Source organism: Barbus barbus (genome assembly GCF_936440315.1).
Source record: "Barbus barbus genome assembly, chromosome: 10".
In the NCBI taxonomy this organism is placed as follows: Eukaryota; Metazoa; Chordata; class Actinopteri; order Cypriniformes; family Cyprinidae; genus Barbus; species Barbus barbus.
This window is the reverse complement of record NC_136738.1, coordinates 26,755,623-26,783,256: the sequence shown is the minus strand read 5'-3', so window position 1 is coordinate 26,783,256 and position 27,634 is coordinate 26,755,623. Positions and strand designations below refer to the sequence as shown.

The 27,634-nt window shown below is 37.6% G+C and overlaps 1 protein-coding gene across 7 annotated transcripts in view; it reads right to left on the bottom strand.

The window, feature by feature from the left end:
* The window catches only part of gulp1a (GULP PTB domain containing engulfment adaptor 1a), a 48,447-nt gene extending 40,804 nt beyond the window's left edge, over positions 1–7,643 (bottom strand). For 2 of the 7 annotated variants that reach the window (XM_079427584.1, XM_079427579.1), the window contains exon 1: positions 7,376–7,474. The gene's annotated coding sequence lies outside the window, so the exon portion shown is untranslated. Of the gene's footprint in view, positions 1–7,352 lie in introns of all 7 variants that reach the window. The other 5 variants (XM_079427576.1, XM_079427581.1, XM_079427585.1 and 2 more) reach the window with 5 other exon arrangements.
* Between the last annotated feature and the right edge of the window lie 19,991 nt (positions 7,644–27,634).

Genomic DNA, 27,634 nt, shown 5'->3' with positions numbered 1-27,634 from the left:
CTTGTAAATCCCGCTCTGTTTCGTTAGTCCATCTTTTAACAGATCTTAATACAGGCTTCGCAGACTTAAGTTTCTGCCTGTAGGATGGAATAAGATGAACCAAACAGTGATCAGAGAGTCCTAAAGCTGCTCGTGGAACCGAGTGATATGCGTCCTTTATTGTTGTGTAACAGTGATCCAATATATTACTGTCTCTGGTGGGACATGTAACATGCTGTCTGTATTTTGGCAGTTCACGGGAGAGATTTGCTTTATTAAAGTCCCCGAGAATGATTAAAACAGAGTCCGGGTGTTGTTGTTCACTCTCTGTGATCAGATCAGCGAGTTTCTGTAGAGCTGTGCTCACGTGCGCTTGCGGTGGAATGTAAACACTCACGAGAATGAACGAGCAGAACTCCCGCGGCGAATAGAACGGCTTGCAGTTAATGAAGAGCGTTTCTAGATCTGAGCAGCACATCTTCTTTAAAACAGTTACATCTGTACACCACCTCTCATTGATGTAAAAGCATGTCCCGCCGCCGCGCGATTTCCCCGTTGATTCTGTGTCCCGATCTGCTCTTATCAGCTGGTAATTAGGCAGATGGATCGCTCTGTCCGGTATGTCGCCATTCAACCAGGTTTCCGTGAAACATAGAGCAGCAGAGTTAGAAAAGTCCTTGTTTGTCCGGGAGAGCAGAAGGAGTTCGTCCGTTTTGTTGGGTAGAGAGCGGAGATTCGCCAGATGGATGCTAGGCAACGCCGTTCTAAATCCGCGCTGACGAAGTTTCACGAGCGCGCCGGCTCTCTTTCCCCGTCTGCGCCTCCTGAAGCGTTTGACCAGAGCTACAGCTCCGCCAACTACAATGTCCAGCAAAACGTCCGAAAAATCAAAAACCGGTAGAAGATTTTGTGGTGTGTTCTGCCGAATGTTCAGTAGATCATCCCTGGTAAAGCTGATCTTATTTGAAAAACAAAAAACAGGAAAAACAAACAAAAACAATACAAACACCGAGGAGCAACGCACAATAGCTGCCATCAGCGGCGCCATTTTGTTTGTTAATGGTTTAAAAAAAAAAAAAAAAAAAATTAATACCACTGAGCATAAAAAGCGAAATACTCTTTATTCAAGTATAGTATTTATGCTAAAAGGATGGCAGAATAGGAGATCTGAACACCCCTGAAATAATCAATGTGTATAGTGCAATTACAGTTATGCATTTTAAGATGTGCTAGGCCTATTAACAGATTGTTAATTAGATTTTTCCTTTCTTCAAGGTTTCTAAAGGACTAATGTATGCCAAAGAATGCACATCTAATATATGTTTATGTGGATTTACTTAGCTACACTTTGGGGACACATTTGTCCTCAGAAGTGAGCTCAATCTGACAAAACCTTCCTTTGGGATATCCAGGGATGCCCCCAATTTGAAATATTAATAATGCGCACATATACATACATATATATATATATATTATTAAACTGCAAACGTTTCTACTTAGGGGTTAAGGTTAGTCGGTAGTATTTATAATTAGCTTTATATAAAAACAGTAAAGTCTCTGGCTTGTCCTCATTTAGATAAGCTACGTTAACGTGTGTATAGCACCACAGAACCTTCACTTCTTTGGAGCTATGAAAACTGCAAATCAGCATATCACCGAAAAGGAACACCTTGCACATTTATTAACTTCCCAGATCGGAAGCAATTTAAAAACAGTATTTTCAAACATTAAAAAAACTCCCCACTTCTTTCATAAATTGTATATCAAAAGGAAAGTCTCTCTTGAATAATCAACTACATTGGGCATTTGTAATTAAAAAGAGCTTTGGAGTTTCGTGTTTGACAAAAACAGATAATAAAAATATGCTTTTAGATCAGTAATGCATCTATGCAATCTATGAAAAAAGCTAATATGCTTTAGACAGAAAGAAAACATGTCATTAAATATAAAAGCAGGACAGCCAACCTTGCAAAGTTTTTGGATACAGTGATAATGTTCTCCATCAGAATAACAAAGGCCTACATACAGTAGTAAAGTTACACACACAAACCTAGAAAGCCAGCCATAACTAAGAACATCAAAATGTTCATACGGTGTGATATTTTTCCTCTGTTCAAAGGAATAAATTCAAGGAAAATGAAAAACTAACCTTAATTTACCCCTTTTTGTTACAAGAAAAGTTTATCCAGCCATAAAAAAAAACATCAAAAAGTGCTCATATTCAAGGTCTTTTAAAGCTGTTTTGTGTAAGGAACAGATCAAATATAAGTTCCCTATCTGTCGGTTACTAGGAGTTATGTAGTGATGACATTAGGGAATTTACCTGGGAGCCCCGATCACCTCTGATAAGAGAAAACGCCAATGAAATTGGCTAGTGGAGTTTGCATACCTGAGCCACTCCCCATGCATATGGGTATAAAAGGGCGACAGGTGCATCCACTCATCAGATTTTTGCTTCGGAGCAGAGTGGATGAGAAGAGTGCTGATCTCCATAAAGCCTTTCCACCTCTTTATTTTGTTCCCGGTTGGCGTTACGGTGCGATCAGCGGAGTCCCTCACAGCAGCGATTCCCCTGGGCACTTCAACTGAAAGAGCAAATTCTAAAAGAGCAAATCACGGACGGCTCGCATCTTTTTCAAGATGCCGTTCCGTCCGTGTCCTCTTGGTTGAGGTCGTCACCTGTCTGCGGATACCGGACACGATCGTTGTCTTCAGTGTCTGGGCATCCAACACACTGGCGTTGCGTTCGTGGATGAGTCATGCACCTGTTTTGGGCGTATGAACATGACGGCGCTGCGATCTTGCCTTTCTTTTCTGAAAAGATTAGCACCCTCTGCCGCCACCTGCCCCGGTCTTTCTGACTCGAGCAGAGGACCGTTGGCTGGTGCTCTGGGAGATTTGCGGGTCACAGTAAGAGCTTCTCCGCCGAGTACGTCCCCACGAACCTCCAGCATTTCATTCGGCGCGCCGCCCGAGGATCAGATGTCGATCGCAGCATCAGGGATGAAGGTTTGGCAGGGCTGCCCCCCTCGGGTGTGGTCGTCACTACCGAATCGGACCTGGAGTTGACGGCCATGCTTGCCCGGGCAGCCGCAGGGATCGGGCTGAAGGTCAACAGACCGCCCAGTCCCGAGCCCTCGCGACTGGATGATTGGTTTATCGGTGCGGAACGTGGCTCACATCCGCCCTCTGCCCCGGTGCCTTTCTTCCCAGAGGTGCATGAGGAGCTGACGAAGTCGTGGACGGCCCCTTTCAAGGCCAGAAGCCGCTCGTCTGCCTCCTCCGTCCCCACTACCCTCGATGGTGGGGCAGCCAGGGGGTACGAGGACATTCCCCAAGTGGAGAGAGCGATTGTGGTGCACTTGTGCCTGCAAAACGCCGCCACTTGGCAAATGTACGAGGGTAGTCCCGACCCGGGGTTGATGCAGGAGCTGCGCACGGTGACTGACTTTGCCCTACGGGCGACGAAAGTCACGGCTTGGTCCCTCGGGAAGGTGATGTCTACCATAGTGGTCCAAGAGCGCCATCTCTGGCTCAACCTGGCAGCGATGAAGGACGTTGACAAGGTATGCTGTCTCGATGCTCCCATCTCTCAGGCTGGGCTGTTCGGCGACACTGTCGTGGGCTATGCCCAGCAGTTCTCGGCAGTGCAAAAGCAGACTGAGGCGATCCAGCACATCAGCCACCGCTGCCCCGAGGGCCAGACCTCAGTCTGCTTGTCGCCATGGACGCCCTCCTGCGTCCTCCAGAGCTGCTCCGCCCCGTGCTGAATCGAGGCTCTCGCAGGAGTGCGGCGCCCTCCGCATCCCAGCCGGCCCCCAAGTCCTCCAGGAAGTCGACGAGGCGGCCCTGACGCGGGCAACCCGGAGATGTGGAATTTTGCTCTTTCCCAGGAGACGATGAGGACAGCGTTGCTCCTTCCCCCGGAGGAGGGCCGGGCGGAGAATCCTGTGTTTCTTTTTGATTCTGTTTTGCCGCTGGCTCAAGGGTTTCCCTTCGGGTAATCCCATATGTGTATTCTTCCATGGTAAGGTTTCCCTCTCTGTAAACCCGTGTCTTCCCTTTGACAGAGTACTCTGTCAGGCTCTGCTGGCAGCCCTCCTCCCTACGCCTAGGTAGGCTCTACCACAGAGTCCAGTCATATGTAGTACTGCCCCAGGCCTGGGTCAGTCTATATCAGTCTCTCCACATGTCACCTCCCTACGGGCAGGATGTGGCCTCCGTAGCGCCCTTCTCTGGAAGGCCCGCTTCCCCGTCGTTACTGCCAAGCTGTAACAACAAATAGGAAATACTTGAAGCTATCTTGCATTGAAGGCCCTTCTGATTTCTGTGGGGAAAGGAACAGTGGCTTGGCCATCTCCAGCAGTGATGTACTCACCTCTGGTCCCTGCGGGTACCAAGGTCAGCAAATTTGCGCTGGGGCAATGGGAAGGTTGCGACCTTTTGCATGGCATTTGTCTGGCACGCGCTAGCTTGTCAACATCTGCATGCCACAAGGTTGTGACACGGTTCAGGTTGTGGCGCTTTCCATAGACCCCTAATGTCGTCACGACATAACTCGTAGTGACCGACAGATAGGGAACGTCTCGGTTACGTACGTAACCCTCGTTCCCTGATGGAGGGAACGGAGACGTTATGTCCCCATGCCACAATCTTGAATCATCGCTGGTTGCCAGGGTCATGTTCTCGGCTCCTCACCTGATGAGAGGATGCACCTGTCGCCCATTTATACCCGTATGCAAAATCCACTAGCCAATTTCATTGGCGTTTTCTCTTATCAGAAGTGATCGGGGCTCCCAGGTAAATCCCCTAATGTCGTCACGACATAACGTCTCCATTCCCTCCATCAGGGAACGAGGGTTATGTAGGTAACCGAGACGTTATATATAACAGTTATACATAAGCTATTCACTGCAAATCTTCCCCTCGGCTCTTAAAATCTTAAAAATTTTAAATTCATTTAAAACACATGCAAAAACATTAATTTATTCTAAATTTCAAAGGGGCCATTTTTTAAAAGTCATGACTTGTGTTTTGCATTGTAACTATTCAAACAATTTTTATTTTGTTAAAAGTTTTGAACAGTTTTTTTAAATATATTCAAATTAAATATATTTTGAGCACTAGTCCAGCGTATATTTTTCATTTCTTTTTATTAACAAAGCGTATACATTAAGTTTTTATTATCCATTTTCATAATAAATACTCCCATTTTCTAGTCTACACTGTAAAAAAAATTCCTTAAAGTTTATCGTGAAAAAAAAGCAGCTGTGGTTGCCAGAATTTTTCTGTAAAAATAGGGTAGCTACATTTTAAGTTTTTACGGATTTAACTTAAATACCATAATTCCATTAACTGATATAATGTTAATATACCAACCTATTGAAGTACTGAAATCTGTTTTGTACCTTTGTAATACACTGATAACCACCAAAAGCAGGCGGTGATGATAAAGTCACACGATGAACCAGCTCATCACAAGCAGCTTTTAAATATTAACATATATAGAAGGTAAACAGTGTCATTCACACAAACACTAAACACCATCAGTAAACTGAAATAATCCAATAAATATTATTTTAACGACATTAGATGTAACATACAACCTTAATGTACACAACTGATAAGAAAAAAACAAGAAGAAACAAGCCTAGTTATTTCAACACACACACACAAAAAAACCCAGTCAAATTTGAAGTGTAAAACAGGGAATTCTGGGAATGTCAATTATGGTTATTCACAGTAAATTATACATTCTTTTTCACTTCCAAAAACGGTATACTACAGTAAAATTACATGTAATGTCCAATATTTTCACCATATTTGTAAATTGGGGAACTTACCATTAACCATTTAACAGGTTTTTACTGTAGCATTTTTACAGTGTTTTACTGTTAAATTCTCAGCCATTTTTTTACAGTGTATCCTACGGTGCAAAAAGAAACTGAATAAGCCTAATTTTCACGTATTGCTCACAAAAAATATACACATCATAGGGATTTTAAAACTACTGGAGAAAAAAAAACCTAGCTGTTCCAAAGCCTTGCAGTCTTTTTCTTTTTCTTTTTTCATTAAACACACTGACCTAAAACAAATATTACAAAGTCATGCACTTGCACCTCATGCTGCGCAACTGACTAAATGCAGAGAATGGATGGCAAGAAGAATTCATTCAAGTCTCCTTACTGGCAGAATATTTGCTATAGCAGAATGGTGGACTTCTTAAGATTCAGTGATCAGTTTGCCTTTCTCAGAGGGGGACTGTAAATTCAGTAAATCTGACTGGCTCACACTGAAGGAAAAGGTACTGTCATGCAGATTACAGCCTGGAAATGGCCTCTAGAGGTATCCATGGACAGACCTTGCCTGTCCTTTCCAGGGGCACTACATGGCCAAAAAGGAGTTTTAACTACTGAAAGAAAAAAAAAAAACTGAAGTAGGATGAAACCCTTGTGCAAGCTATAGAAAATGTAACTTAACATGATCATGATATGTCTATGCATAAAATACATAACATGATATACAAATAGACAGCCAAAAAAACCCATTGTATTTTGAATATGACAGATAAGCAAATGAACGGATAGAAAGACAATTAAACAGACAGATAAGTAAACAGATATGAAAACAGGTAAATGGATAGATACACAAGGCAGCCACACAAAATGCAGATTGACAGACAAATAAACAGAAAGACAAGAAGACAGTATCTCCAGCACCTATCAGACGAGAAACAAACAGCTAGACAGATGAAAGCAAACAGCTCAGACAGCTAGACAGACAAATTAGCAGATGTATAGACAGCTAGACAAATAAAAAGACAAACAGACAAATAAACATACAGACTTTGGCAAGTACAGTGCAAACAGGTGAAGTGGAGAACTGTCTGATAAACCGGCTGCTAAATATATTTTCCATCACACAATACAGAGAGAAAAAAAAGAGAATATTATATGTAAAAACGTATCTCTCATTTTACCATTCACCTAAAAGAAGGACAGATTTTAACCCATTAATTAATCGCGTCAATATACTATAAGCATCCATCTGAAAACAAACACTGATCAGCTGTCAGGCGCATCAGTAACCTGCACTTTTCTGCTAATTAAAAACCAAAGCAAAGCTTAAAGAGATGCAACATCTATGTCCAGCAACAAATACCCAACTAACGTTACTCCATAAAATCCACTTGTCAGTTTGAAGATCACAGTTAAGAGGCATAAGATCCCGCTTGCTGGCGCTCGTGCATCCGTGTTACAGAAGGAACCTGCTCGAGCGCATTCCATCCTTACCAATTCCTGCAGGATACAGCTTTAAACAAACCAATGTTTACTTCATCTGACGAACAGAATGGAAAAGAAAGTTTTACACACGTTCTCTACAAGCGCTGACTCACTTTCCAGGACTTCAAGTTTCTTTTTTAAGAGATGCGACGTACAAACACAATCCACGTTCCCGAAACGCTTACTTTCCAAAGCAAAAGTACGATCCACTCACCGAAAAACACGAATCCTTCGCGCGTTCTGAGCAGAGCAGTGCACGCACACGCTGTCTTCTACACACACACTCACTCCCTCATCTTCCACACACACACACATACGCGTGAGCGCGCGTACACACACACATACACACACCCCGCTGGAAAGTTTAGTGACGTCACCCACTCAGTTAAATGCCACCGCAGGAGTCTCGCCAACCAGCTGGAGGTTTAAAGGGCCAGAAGAGAGGTGATGAGTGCTGCTTGGATGCAGACAAACACTCCATGTCTCATTACTGTTGTACATTTTAGATATAGTAGCTTACTTTATAAAGATATGGCGTGAACACATTTTAAGCTTAAAATGCACATATTTTCAGGCCTATTGTTTTGTAGGAAGAGCATATTTTGAGAGAATAAACTGTAAATACAGATACAATTTATTTACACACAGTATGTTGATCACATTATATGCATCACGTGGTCTCGGTATAAAATAAATAAATATAAATAAAAACTGCCACTAAACAATATATGCGGCTATATGCTTTTGTAGTAAATATGAACTACAAATTATTAACAGAACAGCAACATATTAAAAGGTCATTTTATATATATAAAATTGTTTTAGGCTATAGCATTATAGCATTTATATTGTTTACAATGCCTTTGCCCTGAGAACATACTTTGTTTTAAATTAAAACATATAATAATATAAAACAATTATTGTTTCAGTTGTTCACCCAGCAGATATATCGGCTGTTGCAAAACTTCAGAATTCAAAAATGTATTCTAATTAAAGAGGGGTTTCAAATGGGTATTAAAAAAACAACATGCAAAACTTATTTTAAAGAAAGTTTGAACAACCCCAAGTCTCCCCTTTATTTAACACATGAGCAGGTCTTTTATCTGACATTGCAATTTTTGAGTTTGTCTTTAAATATTTTTTTAATGTACTGTTTTTTTTTTTTTTTTGCTTTTTTTGATTGCTGTAGTTTTGTATCTAAATTATCATTATAAATTTAATACAAAAATATGAAAGGAATGAAATTAAGAATTGTCACAACCCATATACAGTGCCCTCCAAAAGTATTGTAACAGTAAAGACAAAATTGCTCTGTTGGCTGTGGAGTCAAGACATTTGCAAATATGATTAAAAGATGAATATGAGACAAAACTACAGAATGTCACATTTTATTATTGGGTGATTCAACACATACATGTTTTACCAGCTAAGAAGTTCAGCACTTTTAGAGTTTCATCCCTCTATCTGATGTGAGCATAAGTATTGGAACAGTTGCCTCACAGGTCTTTCTAAGAGATCAGCTGTGCCCTGTTGCATTAATTTTTCAGATATTAAAAGCAGGTCGTATCAGTTATATCCATTACTTCTGTATTCTGAATCTTGCATTCGATGATGACACACACAAACCAGAAGATGAGGGAGCTGACTTTGAGAGAAAAGCAAGCAATTTGGATGCTAAAAGAAAAGAGGAAGTTAATTAGAGCTCTATAACAAAAACAAAGGGCATGGAGAAATCAAGAGTTTGGAAACCACAAGCAACCAACAACTACCTGATCGGCTGGGAAAACAACAGTAGTTGATGACAGACAAATCATAAAAGCTGTGAAAATGAATCCTAAAAGACATGTCTGTAAAATCACCAACAGCTTCCAGAAAGCTAGGGCGATGCTCTGACAATCTACTGTCCTCAGGAGACTTTGACACAGAATTACAGATGCTACACAGCAAGATGCAAACCTTTGACCAGCACCAGAAATAGAAAAGCAAGATTAGTTTGCAAAAAAGCCCGAAGAGCCAGAAGAGTTTTGGAACTGTGTTTATGGACCAATGAGACAAAGATTAACCTTTATCTAAGTGATGGGAAAGCAAAAAAGTGGAGAAAAAAAGGGAACTGCAAATGATCCCAAGCATACAGCCTCATCTGTAAAGCATGGTGGAGGTGGTGTCATGGCATGGGCATGCATGGCTGCCTCTGGAGCAGGCCCTCTCAACTTTACAGATGACTTAATGTATGATGACAGTAGCAGAATGAATTTGGAAGGGTACAAAACCATCTTGCCTACCACTATTCAAGAAAAATGCCACCAGATTCATTGGGAAGTGCTTCATATTGCATCGGGACAATGACCCAAAACACCCTGCCAGTTCAGTCAAGGAATTTATAACGGCAAAAAAATGGAAAGTCTTTGATTGCCCAAATCAATCTCCAGATTTAAATCTGATTGAACATGAATTTCACCAGCTGAAGAGGAGAGTAAAGGCAGAAACTCCACAAAACAAGCAACAATTGGAACTGGCTGCATTAAAGGCTGGGAAAAGTATTTCAAAGGATGAGACCAAGAGTCTGGTGATGTCTATGGGTCACAGACTCACTGCTGTGATTGTGGATCTGCAACTAAATAATAGCTTTTAATCTTTTATATCTGCCTTATGTTCAACTGTCCCAATATTATGCTCACATCAATGAGTGGGATAAACTCTAAATGTGCTGTTCTTTTTATTTGGTAAAACATGTATGCGTTGAAACGGCTAATAATAAAGTGTGACATTCTGTAGTTTTGTCTCATATTCATCTTTTAATCATATTTGTAAATGTCTTGACTCCACAACCAACAGAGTAATTTTGTCTTTACTGTTCCAATACTTTTGGATATATAATCCAATCATATGATAAATAATAAAAAATAGGCATTAACGTAGCGTTAATGCAATAAATGCAACCCTGGCAAAATTCCGGCACCAAATTATTTATCTGAACATGAAATGAGGCATGACGCCACACAATCAATCTCAAAACAGCCAATCAGAACCGTTCTCTAGGCTTACACGCTCCCTCACACTCACAAATCGCAAAGTAACTCTATTGTAACTGAGCACATGCCTCGTATTTTCTTGAGGCTTCAACAGAATGATTGTTTTTCATGGAGTTGTTGAACGAAAAGCAATAATAATTGATTCCCTCACCAACAATTTTTTTTTATTGCTATAGCTTTCCCATTAAGTTGTAAATATGTTATTTCTGAATGTTCAAAGCAGCCTGTTTTAAAAAAAAAAAAAAAACATTTAATTTTTCTTGGTTATGTGAACATTAAAAACATTAAGGGGAATTTTCCATTTTATTATTTTGCAAAATATATGGGAATGTTACTTTTGAATGTTCTCTAAACCCTCTTAGATGAATTTAGTTTTTTGCACAATTCAAGAACATTATAAAACACCAGATAACTGTGAATAGACATTCTGTGAACGTTACTGAAAAATGTTTGTTCATAACTTTGAATAAACTCATGACAATAATGTTAACCAAAATTATGAGAATGTTGAACTTTGAATATTAAACATTGAAAGTTCTGAGCTACCATGACCAAGCGAAGTGACAAAATGTAGCACCACATAGTCACTATTATTTATAGCACTTTTAACAATGCAAATTTTACATCAGCTTAGGTTTACAGTATTTAGACGGGGAAATTGTGTGTCGAAATAGTGTCATTCACCTCTTGTTAGACAAAATAGCAGTTTAAATCTAGGCTAAAGTAGAGTCAGATTGTGCAAAGGACTCATCTGTTTCCTGTGGTCTTTTCCCGATGGCCGTCTAGGAGACAGGGTCTTCACTGGGGATCAGTCTCTGGGGCTCATCTAGTTGTCCTGGTCTCCGCTGACGTTCAGGGCTGTAGAGGTCATCTCTAGGTGCTGATCCACCATCTGATCTGGATACAGACTGGATCCGGGTGGCTGCAGTGACTGTCTGATCTGGATACAGTCTGGATCTCGGAATAAGCAAGAAGAATATAGATTGTGGGTGTTTAAACTCTGATTAACAGGAATGTGCATTAAGAACCTAAACAGGTTCAGTTTTTGTTGACAAAGTGTTTTGATCAACGTGCCTTACATTTTTAAATTCGCCTGTTCAGTTGCCTTTCTATCAATTATCATGTACAAAACAGTTCAATGGGGATGTGATGTGTGCAATGATCGGCCTAAATTTAGATTATTACTATAGACCGTCAGTGCTATAAAAAGGCCTGTCATCAACTGTCATGAAAAACTGATGTGTGGCATGCTCAGGTGCATGATGAGGAATCCAGGGAGAATGAGAATGGCAGCTTTAGCATCACAAAAGGAGTTCTCACAAAGAGATCATGCTGATTTTTTGAGCACAGTGCCAGCCAAGTGGTGCAGGGACAAAGTGTAAGGGAGGTTTTAGACATTAGTTTTGGCTAGCTATGACTGAACATAAAATGCTGGAGCTGTAGATGTATTACTATCATTGTAAAATGTACAAGAGAAACGCTCTGCTTTAATCACACTGATTACAATATTCAATGGTCGACCATGGAAATATGAAGTAAAGAGCACCAAAATTACTTTCATAATCACTGTCTTTTCAAGTACAATTTACAATATTGTTCATGAAAACCTGAACATGATTGGATTCATGATATGAAAAGCTACAAAATTAATAAATAAATTCCAATGGATTTACTTAATCAGTTTGAAACTCTTTCATTTTTTTCTGAAATGTTTTCAGTTCCCAGAGGAAAATCAAAATGAAGGGTGAATCGGATGAAAATGCAGCATTTCATAATCAGAAGAATGATCTCACTTGCATACTTTATCATTTAGTAAAAGTAAAAAAACAAACAAACAAACAAAGAAACAAAAAAAACAGGTGGCTTGACAATGAGATGTCACAAAAATTAAATTTGAAAAGTAAATTTTTTCTAGAACATTGATGTGGAAATAAAGAAAATCATTGACCCCCGGTTTCACAGACAAGACTTAAGCTAGTCCCAGACTTAAATGCATGTTTGAGCTGTCTCAAGTGAAAATATCTTACTCTGACATATCTTAAATATGTCAGTGTCATTGTTCTGTGTCAAGATGAACACCTTAATGTATTCTTCTAAGGCATTTTTGTAAAAGTTGCTTCAATATCTTAATTTAACTAAGGCCTAGTCCTGGCTTAAGATAAGCCCCGTTTGTGAAACCAGGCCTGAATCTGAGGACTTCGGTATCGTAAGTATATATTATGTATCTAAAGTATTATTTAACTTGGTATTGCACTGCAATAATGGCACACATAAAGTAGAAACTCAAATGACTCATATTTTTTTCTCTCTTTTTTTTTCTTTTGTGTGCGTGTCTGTATTTCCTTGTTCAGTATATCTCTCTGTATAGGAGGTATTTCATATAAGGAATGAATTTGAATAAATTGTGTCCAATTTTCAGTCATGACGACTTCTCATGATTCTCATGACGAGATCACATCTAAGAATCTGAATCAGACAAGAGGCTGTGGTTCCATCTCATTTTACACAACAAGCCTTTTAAAGATAATTGACTGTCTCTAATGAAAAAGCTCATACATTCCCTAGTTATCAGATAGCTTTTAGCCATGGAATGCTTTCCTTCAGCACAGATACTCATAGGCCATTAGATAATCCCAGGAACAAAGGCTTTACTGAGATAAAAAAAATGAAAATGGGCTAAAATTATAGCATTGTGCTCATGAATATGAGGATTTTAATGTAAAGAATGTGTCGTCTAAGAGGCCATTCACACAGAATGTGTTTTTGCTTTGAAGATGCAACAGTGAAATGGGGAAAAGGCAAGGTCTTGAGACATGTTTGTTAAAGGCTGAACTTCTTTTAACTTGGGCACCACAAACTGGCCCTAAGAGTGGTGTTTTGCTGCTTTTGGTGTAAAAAATTGGATAGAATTGCTAAAACAAAAGGATGAGAAAAACCATTTTATTATTCCATTGGATACTATTTCTCAGGATTTATATGGGCATTAATCTTTTCATAATACACTATATTACTTCCACTTATTATGGGCTGGTCATGGCATTTGAAATTACGGTGCATTTTATAAGGCACGTTGAACACTATGATTTACATTTCTATCGCACTGCAACTCAAAGCCACAGTATATTAAAGACTTATATGTTTAGATTTAATAAGAAATCTAAATCTAAACACAAAGAGAACAGTTTATACAGGCCAGTGGTCCTAACTGCACATGATTATGCAGTGCAAGAATAATAATAATTTTCAGTCTCACTGTATCTTTTCATGAACTCACTGAGGTCTGATGAACACACAATTTCAAAAGGACAGGTACTCGCGGCAATGCAAGCTAAAGATGCACATCAAACAACCCCTCTTTAATTAAGTGAATCTCTTTTGATGTATTGGGGGGAGTTTTGTTTAATCAGTCATTAAACATATAACTTTGTGTAATTCTGAATATAGGCAGCAGCTCAACCACACAAAGCAACTAAATTAGTTATCTTTGAACGGTTTCCAATTTTGTGAGTATAACAGATGCAACAAAGAAAAAGACATTGATACTGATTATTTGAGGAGGACCTGGTGAACTGTGTAGCCCTTGCTTTCATGTTAATGTTACTACATGGTTAATGGTAAGTGGTTAGAATTAAAGACCTAGAATTTTGGGCATACCTAGAATTAAACTGCTGGTCTCGCCTGACCAGAGGAGAATGGCACACTATTTCGACACACTATTTCCCTTTCTTAATATTGTGAAGCTACTTTTACACAATCTGCATTGTAAAAAGCGCTATATAAATTACGGTGAATTGACATGACTTGGTTGCACAAAATTGATATCAACATATGTATTTTGTAGTGATATCAGCTAAATTATACACAGTAAAGTCAGTAAACCAACCCACATTTAATTATGTTCAGTCCACATGGAGATGTGAAATCTACGGTGGCCGAGAAAGCTCAAACCGCCGCAACTTCAGAAAACACATGCAAATAGAAAAGCACCAGAAAATCTAGAAAATATCTTCATCAGTTTGACAGCAGGTGCTGCAAATGCTCACAACGCAAAACAAATAAAGAAACGCACTGCAAATGCTCACAACACAACCAAATAAAGAATTTTATTTGCAGCGAGTTTCTTTGTTTGGTTGTGTTGTGAGTATTTGCAGCGCATGTGTTGTCCAATTGATTAAGTTGTTTTCTTAATTTGCAGGTGTTTTTTCTATTTGCAGCGTGTTGAGCTCTCTCGGCCACTGTAGAAATCAGCTATTTTAAGATTAGACTTTCTTGAACTTCTTACTTTAAAACACAGGGAGAGTTTCTGCTCGTACATGCTGCATACAACATACAAAATTACAATATAAAATAAATAATATAGAGTGAAGTTTCTCATTAGAAGAATATGTTATGTTAATGTAATAAGAATAAAACAAAACATGATAATCTCCATGAAATTTTGGGAAATTTGTAAATAACTGAAAAGATATGCATCTTTTTAAGGCATTTGACACATGAAAAACTAAATAATTAAACTGTATTTATCACATGCAAAACATATATCAAATATTGCATTATTATGTTGCATATTTCAATTCAAACAGGAAAAGTTTTTAACCTATTTAGCCAATGATTAATTGAAACGAGTTCACTGTCATGAGAAACGTTAACAATGTACTACATTATCTCATAGCAAGTGCTCTGTGTGCTCATTAAACCTCCTCTTTTTTCTTTTGAGAATAAATTAAATGGCACACTTCAAGAATTATTTCTTTATCTTTTGCAACATAATGGAACCACTTCATATGCTGATATAGAGAATGAGAGATCTCTAAACGTATTGCTGGCCACCTTATATCGCCTTAAACATATATTTTGTATATATCTGTTTATCCAGAGAGATACGGTGAGGACCAAGACCCCATCTGAACTATGTGCTATGTGCTTTAATCTTCTCTCTCTCGAGGAACAAACTTTGCATGTTAGCAGGAGTTGAGACACCCAGACAACAAGCAGCAAAACAGCACTGGCGGGCAGAGCAGAAAATCCCATTAAAAAGGGTCCACTGATAAGGCGATCAGAGTTTGCTCAAAGTGGCTCAGAATTTCACACCTCACTATTATTTCTACCCACAGCAAACCATAGCAAGTCCACTGCGGCATGGACAAATGTGAGGCTAGTTAGGAGGAGGGAATGGTGCTGTCAAGCTCCTAATGATCAACATAAGGTTGTTGGACTATTGCCGGTGTTTGAACTTTTGCATGTGGGGTTCTTTTCCTTATTAAGACTGAAATAAAAAACACTCTTTTAAATTAGGCAATGCTGGACTGAGGGTGCTAGTATAAGCAAAATATCCCTACAGCTGTAATAAAAGTTAAAAGGGTTTCAGAACATATAGTGTAATATAATTTAGTTGGTACTTTGTGATATAATATCTGACCCAAAACAACCCTAGTTATAAATGAACACACTGGGACTTTGAGTAAAAATATCTTACTCATTCTGCAGTGGGAGGCACTAAAAGAGCTCAAGCTAGGTGCAGCAGAACTGAAATAAGAAAATCAAAATAACTGGGTCAGGTATTTTACAGAAAACAAATACAGGAAACTATTTTAATGAACAGCCAAGATATAACACTAATGAGTAAATATTTCTTATTATTGCACTGCTCTCTGGAACAATTTATTCTGATTGAACAATTGTGGCATTCAGTGGTCAAGATATTTAACTGTCCTCCATAGCCCTGTTTGCACTTGGCATTAAAATGCAACTTGCATTTGGATATTGTCCACATATATACATCAGAAAACAAATGTAAATGTAATTGGAATGTGTTTTCTGATGCTTGTCTTGATTCCTAGAGATGGGCATACTGCTTCATGAAGCTTCAAGATCACTTTTTTATGACAAACAAATGTTCTGTGTTCTGATTGGGTACTGATCCAGTCTGCCTGATTAGTGGGGTAGTCACATCCATGACAATGCTGTATATCGTCCAAGTAACTAGAACCGCTGCTTATTCACTGGGTTCCATTCTGAAGGGCTCATCCCTATGTTCTACTCCCTCTAAAGTGAGAGCTTCAAATGGAAAAAGGCTGTTTCAAAAAACTGTGTTTTGCACTCTTAAAATTAATTTATTGCCATCAATAGTTCCATAAAACCTTTCCATCGCACAAAAAGTTATTCATAGTGGAACAAGGTTCATTAAAGAACCTTTTAAATGTTCTTCACACCGAAAAAATGGTTCTTTTAAGAACTGTTCACTGACAATCTGACAAAAGTTTGGGTTCCTCAGAACCCAAAATAGGTTCTTCTATGGCATTCTTTTGAAAGCCACTTTTTGGAATCTATATTCTTAAGAGTGTGGAACGCACTTCTGTGTCATCCTGCCAAGACCGTTAAGGAGGCATGGTTGTCACACTATTAAGCTTGCAGCAACAATCACAGAGTGAAGTGTCCATCAGTTCATTCCAAAGTGCCCTTAGAAGTGGCCAGCTTTGAGTACTTTGGTTTGTAACAACCATTCAATATGGTGGCCATGGCTATTTTTACTCTGACGTTATCTCTCAGAGGTGGAATGTAGTGACAGTCTCATGCCAGTCTAGTCTCATACAAATGCAAGGGACATCATCTTGCATCTTATTGACTGTAGAAAATGACATTAAATTGCCACCACAGAACATCAGTGTTAATATTACTGTAATATTGTTTTTTTTATATTGTGGAAACTTTAATATAATACATAGCCAAAAATTATAAAATACATCCAAGCATGTATGTATTTATTTGGTCAGTAGGCACGGAAGCAGGATAATTAGCCAGGATAATGTCTGATAATGACAATGATAACTTAAAAAAAAAACAGCATTTTCATGGTTAAAACAGCTTAGTCTCACAAGTGTCAATGTACAGTGAAAACTGTCAGTAATATCCCAACTGGCCTATATGTACGTCAAAAGCATGTTTTTCACAGTCCTTCAAAGAGCTCTACTGTCTGTTTTCTCACATATAACACTGAAAACAAGTGCCGCTCTCTATATACTGGTTATCACAATAGGCTTCATGGCCTCCTTTCCTGAACACAATTTCTGCCAGATATATATTCCTTCTTAAAAATCATTTCTGTATGCTTGAAGCCCACTGAGAGTAGGCTATATCTGCGGGGGCTTTGGTGAACTGCCAAGCCGAAGTCATTGTGATAGCTTTCATGATATCGTTTCAGCAATCTAATTTTCCAAGGCTCACTTAGGGGACCAACAAGGTCGATTTTCTGTTGATGACTACAGATAAGTTTCATCACCTTTGTGTTTCTTTGAGCACACTATAGGAACCAGCAACGAAATGTGCCAGCATGTGGTGATCTCAGTAAAAACATTTAATGGTTCATGTGCATGTGGCATGTTTTCTCAGGGACTGACACAGAAAACACACAAAGGCAGCCCGCTCTCTTTTCATATAACATGGCAGTTATAGAGGTCAAAGCGTCCCCTGGACTAGAAGTTTGTTTATACTGGAAATAGTCAATTACGTGCGTGTTTTAAAACACTAGTGCTATAATCTGTCCTGCTTTAGCTGGATAATGGCAGAACAATACAAGCTACTCGGGGTGGATTGTACTGAACGAGCTCCCAGCTCAACCAAACTAATCATATAATCCTTGCAAATAAATGTCATATTTATAAACAAAAGTGATTGGTGGAAAGGAATTAAAGAATTGTGTAAAATTACTCACTGTTTTCAAAATGCACACCTCCTTGAGCTTTCTACCTTCTTCCTTTAAGAAAAATGGGACCCACTTTATATTAGGTGGCCTTAACTACCATGTACTTACATTTAAACTAATCAATTAGTACAATGCAATGATTGTGTACATGCATGTTTTTACATTGTACACTGTACACAGTAAAAAAAAAGAAAAAAAAAGTTGAGCCAAGTTCAAATTTTAAGGCAACCAGCTTCAGCAGATTTTTGAGTTTTCTCAACATGTTGTTTTAAGTTTATACAACAAAAAGTTGAGAATCTCCTACAAAAATAAGTTGAGAGAAATCAAAAATCTGCTGAAGCTGGTTGCCTTAAAATTTTAAGTTGGCTCACCTTGTTTTGTTTTTTACAGTGTACTTATATTTTTAAAAATACCTATATGAAGTTACATCTGTAATTAATTTTTGTAATTACATTGATAATTACACTGTTGACATATCCCTTACACCTTAACCCACCCTTAAATCTACCCATACCACCAAACCTGTCCCTAACCTTACCCATATCCCACCTTAATAGCAGCAAAAGTGTTTTGCAATACAATGACCACAATAAGTACATTGTACTCATTTTTTAGTTAAGGCCACTTAATATAAAGTGTGACCGAAAAATGCTTCGAATTTCATCTCTCTAAAAAGATCTGAGAGCCTGTAAATTGCTGGAAAATGTGTAATAAAGTTTGCACAAAATATAATTTATTTAGTTTTTATCAAATACATTTAATTCCATAAGAATGAACTAATTTCCAAGAAGCATTTCTTCATAAGACAACTTGCATAGCCTATAAAGCATATTGATCACAGTATATATTTTTGTAATTAAAAGTGATTAAAACTTTACTTAGAAATCATCTAAAATTTACGTAGAAAAATAATTGATTAAAAGAACAGTAAAACAACAACAAGAAAAGACAGAATATTTAGTTTGACCTTCTAAGGACAATGATCTACATATTATCAAGATAAAGCACCTCCTTTCACTGAACATTTGTTGGTTTAAGATTTGTAATTAAGATAGTGTTTAAGTTCTTTTTAAAGAGTTTCAGGCCCTATTCATGGAGAGCATAGAGCATAGCCCTATACTGTCTGCCAAAGAAAACTTACCATTTTAATCAAAATTGCTATGGAAGTAAGATTGATAACGTTCTGGCTTCTGAAGTGTCAAGAGATGGAGAGAGATATGACAGTCCCTGACTCAAGAATTTCAATTTTGAGAAATTATGTTTTCGCAAGCTCAATATCATATCGCACATAATACTGAAAGTAAATTATCTTGTGCAAACTACCGTGATGATATTAAGCGGTGTTCAAAGAGCAGAAAATATGTCCCTACCCTCATTTAAGTAGATTAGTCATATGTATCTGCTTGTGCACACATTTCCCTGCTCCTGTGAGTGTGTTCATCCAACTACACACCCTCAAAATGACTGCTACCGTGACACCCTCCTAAGAGACACGGGTTTGAACTCTCCAGAGACATTTATTAAAACAGAACCTGTCCTTGACTTCACTATAAAGATGAAGTCTGTGTCGTACCCCTCAGAGATATGGATGTTTTAAAGACGATATGAAAGAAAGAAATAAGAAAGCCCACATAGAGAGAGTCTGATGCCTGTGTGCTGAAATTGCCCATAATCGCTAACATCAAACAATGTTCATCTTTGTCATGTTTTTGCATGGCTTTCTTACATTTAAAATGACGTAAAGTTTACCGCATATTCTGTAATATGACGCCACCTGACCTATGACCTCCCAAATTGCAATTTGTTCAACAACAATAGTTTGGAGAAGAAATTAATGGATTATGGGAAACAAACCCTGTGCAGGTAAGCTTTAGCTATATACTGCATACTAACTGTTAACCAAGGGTTAATATGCAACCTATGAGTAAATTATCTGCATTACGCATTTAAATCAATATATTTTCAAGTCAGCAGTATTCTGCATTTATTTATTTATTTTTGCATTTTCATGAATTGCAAACAGACAGCCACCATGCTTTGATTAATGTCCAATAGAAGCTAACTTGTTTCAACATGTTTCTCATAAAGTAATATGAGATAATTTAGTGGAACGAAATCTTGATCTTCGTAATAGGTTTTTCTTCAGGACCCAGATTTGAAATTAAAGATCAGAGTTTATTATATCAAAGTAAATACAAATCAAATGTAAAAAGGTGCAATGATATGCACAATTTCTAACACAAATTTGACAAGCCTTGCTATCCTAAATGCCCAGTGGTTGGTTGCATTTTATTTTTGCATTTATTCCTTCCTGTCTGGAGGAACAAGGAGACCAATGTCTCCTAAACTTTTTTGTTATAAAATAAATGATTGCTGAATCTGACAGAATACCTTTCTTTTGTATCCCCTGCAGCCCAATTGTCCATTTTGTCTACTTTTGCTACAGGTCAATGGAGACGTCCCACAGAGTGAATTGTGAGAAGTCCATACTCAGAGGCAGAAGAACAGCTTCAACCGCTTCTAAAAAAGAAAACCTTTTTTCATTCTAAGTGACTTGTATCTAACTTAAATATAATGACAAACCGAGTCTTTGTTCCAAATTGGAAAATAATGAAAGGACATGTTGCAGTGACATTTGTATTGACAAAAGATGATATATATCCATCAGGTCTTGGCTCTCTCTAGAGGGCAATTCAAAGGCAATTTGTCCAAATGGGTATTGCTGAAAACATTAAGAGCATTTTCACATCAGCACTTAGTGTAACGGGGCGAACGAGACGTGAGACGTGCGGATCCATGTGCAAGCTTTTATTAATAAACAGTTAAAAAAACAGGCAGGGTCAAACAACGGCAAACAGGTATGGTACGGGCAAGACACAGAGCAATCCTAGGGCTAGAGAGAGTCAACGATCAGCGAACAATATCCAACAGGGCAAGGCAGAGAGATAGGTATACGAGCAGTAGTCCAAGAGAGGTGCAAACAGAGTCCAAACGGCAAGGCAAAGGGTAAATCCAGGAAACACGGGCAAGAATCAAAACACTAGAAAAACACACAAGGCAAGACTATGACAACAAAGTGGTTTCCGTATCGCAGCTAAAACTAGGAGAGTTATAAACGCAGAACAATACTGGAACTAAACAGAAAAACACAGAATGGCTCGGTAAGGCAGCTAACACTAGGGCAGTTCTATACGCAGAACAATACTCGGCGATCTGTGAAAGGACGTCCATGGTTTATGTACGGTGTGTGATTGTGTGATCAGTGCATACAGCTGTGCAATGGATGATGGGAAATGCAGTCCAATGTGATGCGTGGTGTGAGAGTCAACATGATGGAGAGGCAACCTCTTGTGGCAGTTGGACAAAAGACCACGAACCAGATTCGTGACACTTGAGACTAAATAATCTGGTGTCTTTGGTGACGTTCTGACAATTTTTAATTGTTTAATGGTGTAGAAACTGATACTAGCCATTTTTTTCTCCAGGTATATTACGACTCCTTGGTTTACAGAGTCTATAGATGAGTGTAATATCTCAGAGCATCAATTTTAATGATACTTGTCAGGTAGTAGGATTACAGCACCTTTAATTCTCATAAACTGCTTATTGGATTCTCTCTTGTGTTTTGTCTTTTACAGTCTTTTTATCAAGGTCTTGTGTACTGTTTATCTGCTACGCTTTTGAACCCTGCAAAAGATTTAAGACTTCCATTTACCATGTCAAATGAGCCTCTTTGCAATCAATTATGAATTTGGCACAGAAAGTTCTTACCCTTGCAAAACCCATTGACCAAAACGTATAGGCCAGCTTCAAACTGCCACCAAGCTGTGGAGTCTGCCAGATTTCATAATGGCTCCTTTCAGTCACTGAACACAGATGAGAGCAGAGGATCGTTTTATTTGTTTTTAGAAAGTATATTTAGGATGTTTAGGGTTCTTTGATTTCAGGGAGGGTACAGCAAGAGTTTTCATTGGCGCACAGGCCTAATACATTATACTTAAACTAGGCTCTATCACGCTAGATAAATTTGTTTATCCTGCAGCGAGTATAAGGTGTTCATTTGATTTAAAAATCTTTAGTGATTAATGACTCTATGCTGTTGAAATAATAGTTATTTACTTGAAAAAATACATGCCAGGAACAAGAACAACCCTGCAATTATAACTCTTATAATCTGTAATGTAATCAGAGCCTCTGTAGGATGCAGACAATAGATGGCAGTCCTCAGTACAAAAGGTCAACAGAAACATGGCATGACCAATTAAATTAAATGTGACCTCAGTAATTAAAAAAGTTTTACACAAACTTTTTACTTTTGAAATGTATGTTTAAAACCATGGTGACTCAAATGAGACAAAGACTCCAGTCATATCAGTAGAGGAGTAAAAGCTGATTTATGTTAAATAATATGGATCTCCTTAAAGGGGAGACTTGTTGAGATCACATGATCAGAATCAGGGTTTCTGGGTTTGTGGCCCCTCCTACAAATTAAGGCCTAAAAAGTCTTAAATTGCAACAGTAAATCTTAAATTCATAAAGTCATGGCATCATGTTGCATGCATATGAATAAATGAATAATAAACAAATAAAAATAAACTATATATATATATATATATATATATATATATATATATATATATCAATGGACTATAAAAATAATAAACTCTCTTAATTTTGATCAGTTTCTCATAAAACAAGACAACTTATTTTATGTAATTTTGCTTCTCAAGTAAATGTGTCTTGATTTAAGAATCTTTGGACATTTGAACTGAAAAACAAGACAAAACTACTAAAGAAGAACATTGCTTTTTGCAGTGTGCTCAAAAGATGCAGGAGAAGTTATTTACACATTCTAGTGGTTGAAAGCAGAGTTACTCAAGCCATGTAATTGTTTTTTATTTCATAAAACAAATGAAAAAGAAACCTTAGAAATTTTGCTAATATAAGACATTTACATTTAGAAACCATATTAATTTATAGTGTTCCATTCAATTTGTTCCTTAAAGGGGTGGTTGATTGCGAAATTTAGTTAGTGTGTAATGTTGCTGTTTGAGCATAAACAATATCTGCATAGTTGCAGCGCTGAAAGTTCAATGCAAACAGAGATATCATATTTTAAAATTATGGCAGTTTAATGCCTACAAAAACGGCTCATAAGGACTACAACGAGCTACTTCCCGGGCTCGTGACGTCACAAACCTAGATAAACCCTGCCCCAGGGAACATGCAACAAAGGGGGCAAGGCCATGCTGTGCTGCTTAAGAGAAGAGGAAGAGAAAACTAGAAAAAAAGAAAGAGAAAGAGAAACGTTTTTATTATGTTGATATAGGTACGTATTGCTGTGTTTTTATTATGTTGCCAAAGGTACGTACTGCGGCGGTTCAGAATTCAAATATCCGGGGTCTGTCCCTAAAAGTTAATGCTCTATCGTGTTGGAAATATGCCCTACACCAAACCCAACCCTAAACCTACCCGATAGTGTTAACAAATGCAAAACTGGTATAAAAACGTATTTGTTGATGCAACCGTGCCATTTCAACTTCCTTTTATGCAGATTTGAACTGTTTTTTCGAACTGTAGTTACACGGCTCCGTACTCCGTGAGCTTCCGTCTATGAAAACCCATAGATACGAGGCTGGATATGTGCGATGCTAACATTCAAAAGAATCAGTTTTCAAATCTCCCAGCATATTAATATTGTTTTGAAGTCGTAACATGATATCTTAAAGTAATTGTGCGAAAAACACGCTTTATTAATCAAAACTCTGTAAATTTGTGTGAAAAGAAGTAAAAGGTGTCTGATTTTTACTGCCTCTAGTGTTTGTTTCTTTAGGAAACTGCAGTAATATGTAGTTATTGGTACGTATTTCGTGTCTCGCTAAAAAATGCACCCTGGTACGTAAATGCCATGAGACTAGGTTGATTAAGATTTGTGCTTGCACAGATTCTACGCGATCCTGTTCACTAATATTCTCTGCGTCTCAGTCTGCCTCAAATTGATAAGCTATATAGACGCCGCCATTGTTTACAATACAACCGTACAATACTTGGTTTTTAAAAAGCCTTAAATTTACCTTCATAAAACCAGCCAAAAGCCTCTAGAATACTCCCCAGTGATAGTAAAACCTGAAATCTCCTGCATTATGGGGACTAGATTATTAAAAATGCTTAATAAACATATTAATGTCTTAACGTAAATGTAGAAAATATAATTTACACTTTTTTTAAGGTGCCCTTGTTACAGTATAATTATACATTTAAGTACTGAGTAATATTAATTAACTATATGTACTTACTATATGGTTAGGGTTACTTGCATGTAATTATGCATGATTTATTGTTATTATTATAGTAAGTACATGTAACGTGTAACAAGGACACTTTAAAATAAAGTGTTACCAAAATAGTATAAGCTTAGTACACAAAACACCAGAAATCATTGTAGAGAGTCAACCATAACTGAAAAAATGTGGACTCTAATAGCATTGCACAGTCCATATTTCATGCATTTCACTGAGTACAGGTTCATATATATTCCAAGTAGTTCACGTTCAACATATTGTCATGCATTAATCATGCAGTTAACTGTGAGTGCTTTAGGTCCCACACAGTGGGTCGTATTTTTTAATACCGTGGTACACCAATGAAAGGAGGAAATCTATCAGCAGTAAAAGGTTACAGCAACAAAACTGTTGGACTGGCTATCAGATGTATAATAGGTTCATATGGCCACAAGGCAAAGTCTGGAGCATCATATTATATGCTGCATCAGCTGGGGAACATCCAAATGTTAATGAGCATTTAATCAATAACCTGTTTGAGAAAGTCATTGTAATGCCATTAACCTTTCACTATTTAAATTCTATGCCACCCTTGAGATAAAATGAATGAGAATATGCGAATAGGTCATCTTGATGCATATTTAGGTATTTTTATTTAACAACTTTATGAGTGCATGGGAATATCAAGGGTTGTACATAAAACATGGATGTTAATGCTGTTCCATGTTGACTTTAAGACCTCAAAATATGTTATATCAAGCAAACTGTCCAGTACACAGCAAAACTAAACAAGATATTTTAAGTATGAAAGCTGAAAAACACAGATGTAAAATGAATGTGAGCAGCTTATCTGAGGCCTCTGATATAGAGTCTGCAAAGACAGAGAGGTCTGTCTGATACTTGTTGAATTGCTAACTTTATCTCCAGTTTTATAAATTGGGTGACTGTCAAAAAAATTATACAAAAGATGAGGCATTAATAAGTTGACTGGTAAACAAAATTCTTAACCTTGAGAGAATGTCACGGATGATGGAGAGATTCAGCCACAATGCATCAGGTTCAAGTTAAAAATACAATTTTTTCAACCAAAATTGAATTCAGTCTTCATTTACTATCGAGATCCAACTCTCCACAGTTTGATGCAGCAGCAGTACCATTAGCTGTGCTAATAACTCATTGCCTTCAGTGCAGTTCCCCAAAGCTCACATTCATTTTTTTATAGACATCCCTGTTATAGCCAAAGCTTTTGACAAACTTCATCTCAGAAATAACATTTGTCTAAGTGTTTGATGGGAGAGACATTCTCATAAAGGTGAGCCTGGTGCGTGTTGAGACTACAAATGAGAGAAAGGCCAAGGACAGATTTTGATAAGGAGCCCCTTAAAAGGAAAGAGCACCTATCAACACCATAAAGCCAAAAGGAATATCTTAATACCTCAAGTCCAGCTTCATAAAATAGATAGATTTAGCACCAAGAAAAGGATTAATCCCCCTCCTGGAAGTAGGCTATTTAGATAAAAGACCTTTCTGGGGTTCAGTTCAATAGTTTGCCATAATTAGATAAAACAAAAAAAAGTTACAAAATGTTAGATCTGTTGAATTCAGGTTGTAGCATCAGTCACGAATTCTCCGAAAATATTATTTTTTTTTGGCAACAGCAACAATAGCATATCAAAACACTATTGAGCAGACTAAAATATATCATAACACTATTTTATTCATTTATTTATTTATTTTTACAATGTAACATCAATTGTATATGCAAATTACCTGCGTGAAAACCTTTAATAAATTGAAAAAAAGTGTTTCAGGCACCTGATAAATTCAAATAGTTAAAATGTACAAAACAAGTATAGAGTCAAAGCATTTCATTATGGATGTGGCAACAGCCTTATTGTCACATGTATGTTCCCGTTTAGTTCCTGTTCTCTTTATTAGTTAATCAGCGTTCATTATGATCACCTTTGTTAATTAATCATCTCGTTTGCTCCTTTGGTTTCCCTGTCTTTATAAGCCTTCAGTTTCTGTATGTTCTTTGTTTTGGTTTAATGTTGTTTCATTGGTTTAAGTGTGTTGATCCTGATTAAAGAATCTTTACATTCACCCCCGTCTTCGTGCGCTATTATCTACAACCACGACCTGTGACACTTATATAAAAAGGCATGAATAATGGCACTTCAATAATGAATTTAAGCGAATAAAAACATGCAAGACTGATTTGTTAGGATGTCAGACAAGCACATAACATACTTAAAATTACTGCACAAAGGTATGCATGTAGCTAGTATGACTAAATGAACCTATGCATGGTGTGATCTGAAGCTGAAATGCATTGCAAATTTTCTCCTTTTATTGTGCAGAATGTGTGCATCTCAAAAAATCCAAAGAGTAGTTTTAAATGAAGATACTATTTGATACATTTGTTAGTTTGCTTGTTTTGGCACTTTTTTGAAATTGTTTGTGGTAACGCTTCTGTGTCTCTGGCAGCAGAAACAATTTTATTTTATTTTCGCTTGGGAACAAATAAGTGTTTTAGAACAAAGCTACTAAGTGAACAAATTGTGAACAAAAACTGTTAATGTTAGAAAATGTTAGATCTGCTTTGTTGTCACTTGTACGATTTATTTTGGTCGTGAATGACTGTTATTGAGTCAGTTTATGTTGTTTATACACCCCACAATTTTCAAAGTCGTTAGATCACTGCTCCTTTCACACTGTGCGACTGTTTTCAATAACATGAAGTTGCTGTGGATTGCACATTACGTAACAGATCAGTGACTGTGGTCACACATTACACAATATTTCACTAGGAAAAAACCTCAACAACTCAATATAGTTTCAATATAGTTTACAAAACACATGTGTGAGAAGTGATACAGGAAAACACATACAGTCATGCCCAAAAATATCGGCACCCTTGGTAAATATGATCAAAGAAGGCTGTGAAAATGAATTTGCATTGTTAATCCTTTCGATCTTTTATTTCAAAAATTCACAAAAATCTAACCTTTCATTGGATAATAAGAAATTAAAATGGGGGTGAATATCATTATGAAGTCTTTAGCCACTCAAACTCTCCTTCTCACTATGCATTAGGACGATATAGACACACGTCCTCTTCCAGGCAGTTTTGTAACATTTTATGTTGATTGGAAATTCTTAATTATTGCCCTGATGGTGGAAATGGCAATTTTCACTGCTCTAGCTCTTTTCTTAAAGCCACTTCACTAATTTATGAAGCTCAATTATCTTTTGCTGCACATCAGAAATATATTCTTTGGTTTTTCTCATTGTGATGGATGATTAATGGAATTTGGGCTTTGTTTTCCCTCCTATTTATATTTCTGTGAAACAGAA